General features: G+C 36.8%; 1 long non-coding RNA gene across 1 annotated transcript; it reads right to left on the reverse strand.

The window, feature by feature from the left end:
• Positions 1-2,458: 2,458 nt before the first annotated feature.
• LOC114367289 lies at positions 2,459-6,375 on the reverse strand. Its single transcript, XR_003657154.1, has 2 exons — positions 5,548-6,375; positions 2,459-5,444 (listed from the first exon to the last, which is right to left on the reverse strand). It is a non-coding gene; the product is annotated as an uncharacterized LOC114367289 (long non-coding RNA).
• Between the last annotated feature and the right edge of the window lie 333 nt (positions 6,376-6,708).

The raw sequence follows: 6,708 nt of genomic DNA on the forward strand, positions 1-6,708 counted from the left end.
TTTTACACATTTAAAACTCAAACATATAAAATAAAAAATATATAACAAACTAACAAAGATAAAGACAAAAAAAAGGAAATATAAACTCACCTCAGTTGGTGCTGCTGCCCATCATTTCCTCTCACAACAAATAGGAATCATGTACTTGCATGGAAGAAATAATCACACAACACACAATGATCAGAATAAGCAAATGCATATAATTAAGCATGATACAATATAAATATTCATGGAAGTAACAATGACTTGTCAAAAATTTGGATGAAATTCAATATGTAAATCAAAGCTTTGTCCCTGAAACCCTCTGTGTAAATCAAAGCTTTGTCCCTGAAACCCTCTATGTAAATTTGACAACCTCATGTCTCCCTTCCTGAAAACCCACTAAAAACTGCCTAACCCCCCTGCTGTTACTCCATAATTTATTCTGCAATAACTGCTTAAGGCAGTTACATATGGTCCTAAATCACTACACATTCAGTTACGATTAACCCTTTGTGCCTAACTAGGGTTTCGAAACATCACAACAGAGACAGACCATTGAACAATGGATTTTCATCATTAACATACAACAGAGACATACCTTCGATGGAAGCGCAGACATGAACTCCACAAACGCTAACTCGACAATGTGGTTGCAGTCATGGAAGTGCAACCCAGTTTGCGACAAACACGAACTCAGGCAGAAGGAGAAACAACAATAAAGCCCTGGGTTAAAACAACGAACGCCTAATGTTAAAACGACGAACACCTAATGTTAAAACGAAAGGACGTACCTCAATGGATAAGTGGCAAAGACGATCTTCACAAACATGATCTCCACAATGTGGTTGCAGTCACGGAAGCGCAGGCGACTTTGACACAAGGAGAAAGAAGAAGAACGATAGGGTTCAAGCGCAAGGAGAAAGAAGAAGAACGATAGGGTTCAAGCGCGGGTTGTGCAATTTCATAAGTTTAATTTATAATGATAACAACATCGGTTTTTTATAATTAACCGATGTTAACATCGACTCGATAACATCAGTTTTTACAAAACCGATGTTAACAATGGCATACTAACATCGGTTTTGGAAAAACCGATGTTAACTAAGTCTACTTATTTACAAAAATGTCACCGCACTTTCGTTAACATCGGTTTTAGCTATAACCGATGTTAATTGGGCGATGTAGAAAGCTATTTTTTTAGTAGTGTAATATTATTAATTAAACAAATCTATAATGGCAAGATCATATTATTAATATTATTAATAATTTAATATAATATAAATAATAGTTAGACTTCTTCTCACAACCTAATGTTTTATGTTAATTAAGTTTTCATATGATTTTTACATGAGCATTTTTTAATTGTATATCTTTTATGTTAAGTTTTTTACTTTAGTCATAGCTTATAGCATATGATTTTACGTTAATATTTTTTATTGAATGCTACGTTAGTTTTTTTTTATAGTTTTTATTCTTTTAAAAAATAAATTTTAATAACAATGGGGTGAATACTTTTTTTACCATTAATTAGAAATAAAGCTTATCTTTTAAGTTTTAACTTGGGGTGTTAAAAGATAGATTTGTTTATTTATTTAATTTAATAATATTAAGCAAATTTTTAAATAGACTAATAGATTAGATCAAATTTTTAAAAAAATGGACCATACCTATAAAAAAAACATAATAATTTAAGTCTTAATTTTATAAAATATGTCAGACCTATTTATTTGAAGTATGACATGGCCTATTCTCGTAAAAATTAAAACTTATTTATTTTAGAATATTTTTTTGTGAAATTTCATTTTAAAATAGCTAGTAACAATAATTTTAGAAAAATAAAAACAATAAAAAACTACTTACACTAAAATCAAAATGTCCTTTGTTTTATAAGGACTGATTTTCTTTTGAGAACATTATTTATTTATTTTGGAAAAATAAAAACAATAAAAAACTACTTACACTCAAATCAAAAGCCGTTTGTTTGATAAGGGCGGCTGAGGTTCTTTTGAGAACATTATTTTAGTCTTGTGAGTTTTGTGTTCACGTAGGGAAGGCACCATCCAGCACATGGAAAAGGTTGGATTGGACCACGTGTTGTAGTTCTTTGAAACGAATGTCAGAATCTTGTAGGAAGCGTCACTCCATTGAAATATTAATTTTTTGACTTTAGGTATGTTGGAGTTAATCATAGATTTGAATAAAGTATTGTGTTATTTTTATCTTTAATTTTAAGGAATCGGTGTCAAACTAAACAATAATATCTTAGTATTGAACATCATGGTTGAAATAATTAAATATGCCAGAAGTTGGAATGCTATTGGACAGTATTGGTCAGAGATAATTCGTTTTTTAATAAGAAAAAACAAATTGTTCGGTTTTTATATTATTTATTATCACTATAAACATTACCAACCAAAGTAGGGTAGAATAAATAGTGGGAGGAAAAGTAGGGATAGGTGAAAAACCAAAAGCTGAATGGACAAACCACTTGCATAGGAAGACCATTGCACAAAAGAAAAAACAAAATAAATTGTTCTGTTTTTTCGTTGAATATTAAGGGCAAAGCTCCGAGAGAGCAAAGAAACAAAAGCTGCTAAATCAGCTTGCAATTGCCGACGGAAGATCAATATGATAAATCACTTGCATTCTCTAAGCACATGCTTAAAAATCACTTGCATAGGAAGACCATTCCATTCCTTTATAGCTCGCACTATGGGATAACAGGTATAATCCGGATTACAGCCATCCAATACCAATGAAATAGCCTATGCTGAACACCCATATTTACTTGCATAGGAAGACCATTCCATTCCTTTATAGCTCGCACTATGGGATAACAGGTATAATCCGGATTACAGCCATCCAATACCAATGAAATAGCCTATGCTGAACACCCATATTTACCTCTGATAACTCTCACCCACAAACTAGTAAGGTTTATTGACATGTCTAGCTAACCGTAACCCTAGACCTCCCTTCTGTTTGGGCTTACAAAGAGCTTGTCAGGCTACCCAGTGAACCTTTCTCTTGACCCAGTATCTCCCCAAATAAAATTACATGTTTGATCCAACTTGTCACAAAACCCTCTTGGCAAAAACTCGGATTGCATTGTATAAAGAGGCAAGGCATTTAAAATAGATTTAGTGAGAGTTAATCTACTTGGAAATGATAGAGTTCTAGACTTCCAAGCACTCAACTATTGTTGTGATTTCTCAAGAATACAATTATAGGAGTTCCTCAAAACTCTCCTGTGATGAAGTTTGATTCCCAAGTACTTCCCAAATCATTTGTACGTTGGAAACCTATGGCCTGGCTAATATCCACCTTAACCCTCCCATTCACATTATGAGAAAAGAATATCCTCGTCTTATCATCATTCAGCTTTTCACCAGAACTGTTGTAGAAGAACTCTAGACAAGCTGTGATTACCTCCACCTGATCCAAAGATGCTTCTGCAAAGAGAATAAGGTCGTTTGCAAAAGCCAAATGAGACAACTTTGGACCATTTCTCCCCACCTGAATGGGTTTCCACAGGTCACTATCAACTGCCACATTTATCATCTAACTCAACATCTCCATGCATAACACAAAAAGATAAGGAGAAAGAGGATCCCCTTGTCTTATACCTCTGTTAGGCTTAAAACTCTCCAGAGCCTCACCCTTCCAAAGCATTTGGATAGAGGAAGCAGTTATGCAATAAAACAATCATCAATAAAAGAAGAGGGTAAACCAACCTCTTTGAGGGTATCTACAATGAATTCCCAGTTTAGCCTGTCATAAGCTTTCTCCAAATCAGTTTTTTATGGCCATCCAACCTTTCTCCCCTCTCTTCTTTCTCGTAGGATGAATAACCTCTTGAGTGATAATAATGTTGTCCCTACATTGTCTATGAGGCACAAAATTACATTGAGTAGGACCAACCTTCTTATCCATCACCATCCTAAGCCTTGATGCAAAAACCTTTGTAAGACCTTTCTATGAGACATTACAAAGACTTATAGGCCTGAAATGAGTCAAACAGTAAGCATCATCAATCTTAGGTATCAAACATATCAAGATCTTATTCAAACTCTGCATTGCTGAGGGATTCCTATACAAATCCTTGATAAGGCCACACAAGGAAGGATCAACCACCTCCCACTGGCTTTGATAAAAAAAAAAAAAAGAAGGTGTTTGAAAGCCATCCTCCCCTAGAGCTTTAAAGCTCCCCTTGTTGAAAATGGCTCTCCCTTAACCTTCTCATCTGTAATATCAGCCTCAATCAACTCCAACTCTAATTGATCCAACTTTGGAAATTTACCTTTGAGGCAGAACTCCTCATGCTCCCCCTCCTTTCTGAATAAGTCTTTATAAAAAGAATTGACCATTTCTTCAAGCTCTTGAACACCCGTCACCACCCACTCCTCCTTATCATTCATCAATTTTCCCCTGAATTCCTCTGCCTCTTGACAATGGTAGAACAGTTAAAGTAACGAGAATTCCTATCACCAAACTTCAACCACTTGCACCGAGATTTCTGGAACCATAATAATTCCTCCTAGAATAAAATATCCTCCAATTCCCTCCAAAGATCCTGGTGCAAATTGTAAAGGAAATCATTGTGGCCCCCTACTCAAGGATCTATCAATTCCACGTAGTCTACTATGAATTTCTTCTCTTTTCCAGAACATATTACCAAAAACATTAGTGTTCCACACCTTAATGGTTTTGGTAAATTCCACCAAATGAGCATTCCACTCCATATTGTTACACCAATTATCTCTAACAAGCGAAGCTAAGCCATCATGAGAGAGCCAAGCAGCCCGAAATCGGAAGGGCCTTCTCCTTTGATTCATAGGGATCCCCACATCAAGAAAAACATGGAGGAGAGGATGGTCAGACTTATAATGAAACAGATGACTCACCTTGGCTCTAGGGAACCTTAATCTCCAACACTGATTAATAAGAACCCTGTCCAATCTTACTTGAAGATCACCTCTCTTCCATGTGAGTTTTGGCTCTTCAAACCCCACGTCTAACAAACCACAACACTCCACCATCTCCTTAAAGGCTCTCTCATCCCTACAGTGCAAGGATTTGAAGCCCCTCCATGACGTTCATTATCATACAAAATAGCATTAAAATCCCCCATAATCGCCTACGGAGCCACCATACTCTCACTACAATCTTTCAACAAATTCCATAAAGAATGTCTCAAAGCAGGAATCAGACTTCCATAGACTGTCATGAGAAACCAACTATCCTCAGCCCCTTGTTTAACCTTCATATGAATGGATTAAGCCTCCAACTGCAAGACTTCCACCTTCCAAACATTGGATTTCCATAAACACCATGTGCCCCTGGACTGGCCATTAGAACTCACAATATAATGCGAATCAAAACCCAAGTTCCTAATAACATTTTTCAGCTTTCTTATAGGAAGCATGGGTCTCCAGTAAGAAACACAAAGACAGCTGGTATTCCTGCACAATGTCATTCACCAATTTAATGAAACCTTTTCCCCTTGTACCTCTACAGTTCCAGCACATGATATTCATTAAACTAGTGTATTAGAGTTGGCCTTACCAGACCTTTCCACCATCTCTTGTTGCACTGGCATGGAGTAGTCAACAACATCCTCCGTTTGTATTTGTTCACCATCAATCCTCTCAATCTCCATGTCTTCCTTCTCCTTATCAGAACTTTTTTCCTCCTCCTTGATTCCTGTTTCTGCCTTTTCATACTCTGAATGAAAAGAATAACCTCCATGCTGTTAAGTTTCTATTATAGGTAAGGCTATCCCTCCCTACCCAATGAAATCAGGAATTCCCTTCATCTATTGCAGTAATGATGATGCTCTCTCTTAGGACCTTTTTTTCCTTGAAAATTTCCTCCCTTGACTTCCACTGTTACAGCTTTGGTCAAATGTGCTTTTACATTCCCTTGTTTTTTAGGGTCCTTACGTTGTGGGTTCTTTCCTCCATGTGTTTTATCTTATTGACAACCGCTTGTGGGACCCACCTTAACTCCACTGGCTTCTCCTTCGAACGAACCACTGCTCATGTGCCATTTAAAAGCTTTTGGATCATCAAACTTGGAAATTAACTCTTCATCACGTGGCCCCACCTCATAATCTGCAGCATTTGTTGATTTCGAAATATGTGGAGCCAATCAAGACTCATTCCCCCTCCTTCTCCTTTACGTTACTAGAATTAATGGAAATATTCTCCTTTGATTTCTCTTCAATCATATCTCCTTCAATTTCGTGCTCCCCTCCACGTGATCCTCTTTTAATAACGGAACAAATCTCGAGCCAAAGGAATTCTTTCCATTTTAAACATCCTTATATGTATATTGTATAGCAGGTTTCCCCTTCACTTGCGGCCCCACCACATCACCCTTGCATTTCTTTAATTCCATATTCCCTTTTTTAGATTGAAACGTATATCCTTTGAATTAGCCCCAACAGATTTATGCCTTCTATTAACCCGACTCACCATCATCCATGACCCAAAACAATCCTCCATTCCATCGTTACTCAGCTGAAGATCTTTTTTCCCACTGATCTCATTAGGGCTGACATCATCCTTCCCTGTAGACAGATTGGAGGCGTTGACCTCTTTCTCTCTTGCGTTGACTGTGTCCTCCAGGTTATGCCCCTTGTCCACCCCCATCTAAGGTTCTCCGCATTGATCTTTCTTATGCCCAAACCGACCACAGTTGAAACAAATTGAATGTAGTCCTTCG

Source organism: Glycine soja, chromosome 9, assembly GCF_004193775.1.
Source record: "Glycine soja cultivar W05 chromosome 9, ASM419377v2, whole genome shotgun sequence".
Classification (NCBI taxonomy): Eukaryota; Viridiplantae; Streptophyta; class Magnoliopsida; order Fabales; family Fabaceae; genus Glycine; species Glycine soja.